The following is a 7,659-nucleotide window of genomic DNA, read 5'->3' on the forward strand; positions in this document are numbered from 1 at the left end:
GATGTCCGAAATGCAAGCGTGATTCGTCTTTTAAAGTCATCTACGCTGAAGGGTTTAGTTTTGTACACATTAAGTTTGATACATCCCCCCAATCTAACGACGTCAGATCGGGTGATCGTGCTTGCCATTCTATCGATCAGCGCCTCCCTATCCATTTTGCTGAAACTATATTGTATTCACTTGCACTTGTGGATTTTCTGATCAGGATATAAGTTTGTCATTTATCTCCAATAAAGTTACCATCAAAGAAAAAGGGGCCTATGATAAAATTTCCAGAAATTCTTGCCAAAAATAAAGTTTTTCAGGATATTGCGTATGTTCTTCCCTCGTCCAGCTAGGATTCTCATTATACCATAGCGGCAAATATCACGACTCATATAACCGTGAAGGATAAATTTCCTTTCCTCAGAAAACAAAATATCTTCTAATTGGATCACATTTGTTAACCAAAATTGCCATCATTTGTTCACAAAAAAACGTTCTGCCATCAAAATTGGTTTTTTTTACACTCAAACATAACAATCAATTTCATTTCATCATTTACTGCATTGGTAGCTACTTTTTTAACTTTATCATATGACCAAGATCGCGAAACAGCTTTTCTATTTGCTAATTGGTTATTAGGAAATTTTCCGTGAAATAAACGGGTAACTTCCATTTGTGTACGTGTATTATTAGTAGTACTAAGCCAAGGACATTGATAATTGTTGTTTAAATGTGCTATTAACAGAAGAACAATAAGAAAAGGTAAGTGAGGATCCAGACGTGGTAGTTTCTATAACCGATGAAGATGTATTTCCATTTGAATATGATGTTCTCCGTCAATATTCAAGTAGGATTTTGAGTTGGCATTGAAGTGGCCCTTAATTTTCATAAGCTCTTGATCTTGTTCACCACTTTTAGCCAATCGACTAACCGCGGTCTATTTATTGGAGTGATTTTTTTCCTTGGAATCTAAGCCAATCGCTTCGGCAGACGATTTTGTCCAAATTTGAATACCAGTGATCATTTTCGGATTTCCAGTGACAATTTATTCTTACGATTTTAATATTTGGAATCTTTTTGATATCAATTTTTTAAATAATCTGATAGGACGTTGCTGTCGTTATTTTGTATTAAAAATATGTTTTCTGTATACATTCTTGAACCACCTTGACAAGTCTTGCTCAATCCAGAGTTACATTCAACTCGATTTGTTACAGAACCAACGTTGTTTGATTCGATACAAGCAAGCACCATCTTCCCCACCTCGCCAAGCTAATTCTACTGCGGCTGTAATAGAATTTCCGTTTAGGGATATTTTCATTCCATAGATTTACCATTTTTGTTATTTTTACGAAACTTAATGTTGTGGAACTTTGTTTACAAGGATCTGATTGCAGTTTTCGACGTATAGAATAACCGGTAGCTCGCGTTTGTTATAATATATTTTTTGTAACAGGTTACTTGTTAGGTTCCACATGAGTTTGACTGTAGTTTCTTTAAACTCTGAACCATCTTTCCTTCTCATGTTCACAGCCCAATTTTTTTAAATCAACGCTAATTTTTCCATCTAATCCATACTTTCTATCTTTGCAAAAGTCCATGAATGCTTTCCATACAAATTTTTACTGTAAACGGTATTTTTTGGTATATTTGATTCTATAATTTCATTAATATTCCCTTTAGTATTGGTTGTCTTCAATCAGATGACTTCAAATTAATTGATTTCATTACATTTCTACTGAAACAATTTTTTTTCACAACCGATTAGTTATTTTGGGCATTTCTATTAAATTAACCATTTTTCTGATATTATTATGTACAGTTGACGAAATTCAAACGACAAACACTTATTTCCGAAACAGTTGAAAATAGGTAAAGATATTGTACATGAATTAAGTCTAAAATTTTCTGAAGTATCCAAAAAATAAATAATGTACCGTGGTTTGCATTTACGGTAAGAAAGTTGGTATTGGCCACTATCAAATTACACACCCATATAAAAAAATGCATTACAAAATAAAAATTGACGTCTCCAAAACATTTGTTGAACATAGTTGTTACCTAACTCTGCACATTTAGTTCAGCAAGTTTTCAGTTTGCTCAAACCATCCCAAAAATAATCTTTTGGGAAGTTCTGCAAAATACATGTTTGTTTTTTTTGAAAAAAAATCACTTTGATTACATTAAAAAACATCCAAACATTCCTCAATTTCTCAACGAGATAGCTTTTAATTAGCATTAACAATCGCGGCAACCACCTGGTGGATAACTTTTTTTCAACGATCGCTAAATATGGGGATCAGAATTATTTCAAGGTTAGTAACTGTACTTTTAAAAGCAGAGAACTATGAGTACTTACAAATCATTCCAAAGGATGAAGCACTTTCGGGTTAATATTTACGTAACTTTTCCTAGGTTTTCAAAATATTTTCCACGTGGAAAATACAATTACAAAAACAGTTTTCTTTATATGAGTATTGAAATATGAGATTTATTCAAATGTATAAAGACACACACCAAAGAGGAAAGGATTAAACAGATTAATGATTACTATTTCAACTAGTGCCGTATAAATTTTTAAATAACACAAAATAACATTTCGAAATAATAAAGATTCGTTGCTTATTATTATTATTATAAAATTTATTGAATGTATTTCTAATTTGGATTCACTAAGCCCTTATTATCTATGGAGACTGTTTGTCTAACCAAGTATTTTATGATTCATTCCATTTGTACGGAAATACCCATCCCAGAGATCCGTGATAAAAGTTGAATCAATATTTAACTTATCGCATATCCAACAACATATAAAGGGAAAACATAATCACCGTCAATAAATTAGTATTTTTTATCGTTAAATAAATAATTTTAATATTTTTTTATATATACAGGATAAAAACAATTGGAATTATTAACGAGAAAAGTGATTCTACATTTTGTGAGACAGTAGGTAGATATACAAGATGATTTGTTGTAATGGTCCAAATTCAAGGCCAGGTTATCTGGTACTACAGCCCTGGGGTTTCCACAGCAGACACTCCATAAAAATTCTCCCGATTCTACAATTTTCTATTCAGAAAGTTCGTTAATACTAAAATTTGGTTTAAGATATATTTATATATGTTTGTTGAATGCAAAGATAATCTACTTTTTTTCACAATAAATTATTTATCAAAAAACTGGAGTGAAAATTAATTGTTTCTTCAAAAAATTCTAGGAGGGCTCCATTTCTTTGATGTTCCTAGACATCCAGTCCTTGAAATCCGGACCTGGTTCAAACAAAAATGGAAGATTCTCGTTCTTAAAAATGTCACAGTTTCAAAAGCATATAAAGTGGAGAAGTTTCTACGCCCATGCTTGTAAACGTGAAAAATCGCATTGTCGACTTTCTTTGTAAGTGGTATTTAACAATTACATGTACGTAATGAGCAGTGCCGGATTAAGCTAGGGGTTTGGGGGGGCTATAGCCCCGGGCCCCAGGTCCAAGAGGGCCCCATCATTTGGAAATCATTCTGTATTTTTTGATGTGTTGATACCACAAATCTAACGTATTGATATTATTTTGTGAATTTTTCCGGGTTTCCCTAAGGGGGCCCCGTCATTATTTTAGCCCCGGGCCTTATAAATCTTAATCCGGCCCTGGTAATGAGATCTCATTACATATTCGTGCTTTTTGTTAAGAAAATTAAATTTGTAGTTTTAATTATTTAGTCTACTTACAAAAATTTCGAATTTGTCAGCATTTTAGATTAAAGAAGGTAACGCCCCTAAATATCGGCAACACATTATACAATTTCTCATAAAAATAAACTCGACTTTTTAACATTTTGTGAAAACGTAATATCGTCAATTTTTGTAACAAAATATTATTGTTTCCGGACATTTTCTAAACTTATAAAAATTAATGGGCGTGACAGTTACAGAAACAAAACATTAGATCGTTTTCGAAGAATATTTTACATGTTATTTTGATAAAACATCAAAAACATGCTAAAACAACAGTGCACTGAATATTAATACTAACAAATCGATAAACTTGGTTACAGAGCAGATTAATTAATTCATTAAAGATACTCCAGATGATAAAAAATTGTTGGCAAAGGTTGTGAACTGAAATTTTGTATAATTATCACGATATAAAAATATTTTTTTTTCAAATTATCCCCAAAATTGAAGTGAAATTGTTGATAATCGATACTCTAAAACACTTAAAACGCGACGTACATGAATTTGCATCCCTTTAGAATGGAGCCAAGACTATGGGCATAAATATATGTAAAATTGCTGAATATATTCACGCTCTATGACTAAAGCACAATTCTAACTCTTGTTTTAGATTTTCAGCCAATATATTGTTGACATTAAAGGAGCTTTGCTATTACTAAAACGTGGCGAATATAGAAGACGATTACCGCACAATTATAAATAATTGTTAATCACCATTAAGTAATGAGGTAAATATATACTTAATATAAGAAAATGGGTGGACGTAGAAAGTGTTTAAACGTGACAACGCTTGTTAATGATTACTATTAATCACAGTAAATTGGAATATTTTGTATACACAAACGTCAAATTCGAAGATTTGAAAGTTTTGAGATGAAAAACGCTACAAGAGCCATTTTTGAGTAAAAAGCAAGCTCAAACCCTATCACACTCGAGTAGTTCGTGTGGTGTCTGCCGTGTGGAGGTGCCTAAAGAAAGGAGTCCCGATAAATTGATGTTTTGGGCTGGGCGTTTGTAGGTTCGGTGTTCATGAGCCACATCTGCCTGTCGAGCAGGTCTTGCAAATGCTAATGTTGTCTGTCACATGTCGTGCTTTCTTTCATATTATTAAAATTGCCTATTAAAAAAAATAGATTCATCATCATCATCTTCAGCACGACAATCCATAACTGGATTTTGGATACCTCCAAAAATTCCTTGCAGTGGTTTCTATCGCCATTAATTCTCTATTTCTAGAATCCTGGCAACTCATCTGAGATCTATTTCAGCCTTCTCGATTTCGATTGTCCAGCCTTTCATTTTCCGGCTGGTTCGGTACTTTTTCGGAAATGATTCTTTATCCATCCACGACGTAACGTGATTTACAAGAGTCTATGTCTTGTACAAGGTGGCAAGTTCTTGATTATGACGTATCATTAACTTTTTTTCAAGAGTTTTTGTTCTATAGCTTCCACCCATTGATCAAATTCATTATACTACTACAAAAATTCCGAGACCAGCAAAAGGACCTCTTCTTATGTTTTGTTGATTACGAAAAGGCTTTCGACAATGTAAGACACGATAAGCTGATGGACTGCCTTACAGGAAGGGTATAGACTAGAGAAGACTATGGCCTTAACATCAACATCAAAAAGACCAAAACAAAAGATATAGACTCAGATATAGAAATAAGATCAAGCATCAAGCAAGCAAGAAATGTATTTATAACAGGCAATTGTTTACATCCCGAGCACTCGACCTTAAAATCTGGTACCGGATGGTGAAATGCTTATTATTATACCTTATTATAGGGAACGGAGGCTTGGACCTTTAAGGTGAACTCACTAAGGCGCTTAGAAAGTTTTAGAAGAATTTATAGAATTAATAAAATCTCGCAAAAGCCTCGTATCTAAGACACATATGTAGAAATGACAAATACAGACTGGCAACTTCTGATCGAAGGGAAAATCGAGGGAAAACGTGTTCCTGGCAGACAACAGGCTTTATGGCTGAAGAATATTGGCAAGTGGACCGGTTTAGTCTCTCAGACGCTGATAAGAAGGGCCAGAGACAAATGACTTTGCTGGGGTTATCGCCAACCTTCGTTAGAAGAAGGCACCCAAAGAAAAAGAAGAAGCCTCCGTCCAAGTTTCAGATCCATAAGTCAGAACTGGGTGTATGAGGACTTTGTAGAGAGATAATTTGATCTGTATCTGATATTGTATATATGTATTTGATCTGATATGTATCGCATCAGTCCATGATAGTTTCTGTTCGCAAGTTTTTGCGTTACTTCTTGGTTAATATCGGTTTTGTCTGTTATTACTGGCAGTAGATCTTTGAGGCTATTAATCTTATCAAAACCATAGTTTTCTATTTGTATCATTGCGTTGGTCTGGCGGGTATCACTCGGCATATATGTATCGTCTTGTTTTCATTTATTTTAATACCTATTTCCAAAGAAGCAAAAACTTTTATCACTTATCTTAGAATTCTCAATATATTACACTGATCGTTAGTATATCGTGATCATATTTGTACGTCTTTAATGTGGAGAAAGCCGATGAAATTTATTCCAGCATTTCTAATCGTATCTTCTACCGTCAAGTTGAACATCGTTTAGACAAGTGTATCACATTGCCACAATCACAGCGGATTTTTTTGGAAAGAGTTCCCTGAACTCTTACGCAACTACTTGTATACTATATGCCCCCCTGGAGTTCACATAAACAAGACAAATATTAACCCAAACTAAGAGTAAGAACACATTACAATTATTGTTACAAATTATGTGAAGATAAAATATTATTTTATTTTCCCAAGCCCCCCTCCGTATATTCTGTATTATTTGTCGTAGGCATGGAGAAAAGGGTGTTTTTCGAAAGCATCGATACTTTCGAAATATACCCTTGTCAAATGTCGAACGAAGTCTGGTCGAGTATTACAACGGTAGGTATTCGCGAAAACTAAGAATTGGGCGACATTTTTAGATTGATTCTTAAGCACAACTTTTTGTTCTAATCACACAAACACGTTTATAAAATAACGGAATCTATAAAAATAGAGAAAATTTCACCAAAATCAATAAAAACACAATGTTTTTCACCGCTATAGAAGCCAAAGTAAGCGCCATCTACTGACACAAGGTTTTCGTCAATTACGTCGACAATCGATGAGTATTGACCGTTAGGCAGAGTTGAACTCTTTTTTCTCAATTACAGTTTTATGTTTTAGTTAATTGCTAATAATTATGAACAAAGCATTACTAGCTAGAGTCTCGAGCAAACAGAATTTTTTAATTAGTTTTAGTACCAGTTATTTTGTTTTGAAACATAAACATTGTTTTAACTTTTTATTCTTATGCTTTATACATTATGTTTTGTGAAATGAAGATGTTTTTTTGACAGTATTTTGCATTGTCATCACAACCGAACGAATTAAATTAGACGGAACTGCAAGCGTCTCATTGCCAGGTATACGTTCTTGTAAAAAATTGTGCGCTGCCTTAAAGTCAATGAGAGAATCAGAGAATTTCATCAGTCTTAAAAATAATTAGTTTTCGAGATAACCGATAAGAGTTGTATACATAATTTTCGTGTTATTTATTATTATTATTTAAGCAACCAGTAAATAAATAGATATTAAAAAGTAATAATTTATTCACAATCACAACAAGTGTTTCGTAATTTGTTGTCTTTCTAGCAAAAGATAAAAATTTAACGTTTAAACTCCCACCTAGATACAAGGAAGCCACTTGCCATAATTATTGAAATGCTTTTTATCTAAAACACAAAATGAATAAACACACAAGACGAAGCTTCCTCTTAAACTACAGTTTTATAATATTTTATTGTCTAGGAAAATCCCTCATTCTAGAATGAACTCCCATCCACCCCCATTTCATCTGATAGGGCCATTACTTTGCTGCTAGCTTTTCTTTCTACTTGTAGTTGTTAGGTAAGAGCT

This window comes from Diorhabda carinulata, chromosome 3 (assembly GCF_026250575.1).
Source record: "Diorhabda carinulata isolate Delta chromosome 3, icDioCari1.1, whole genome shotgun sequence".
Taxonomy (NCBI): domain Eukaryota; kingdom Metazoa; phylum Arthropoda; class Insecta; order Coleoptera; family Chrysomelidae; genus Diorhabda; species Diorhabda carinulata.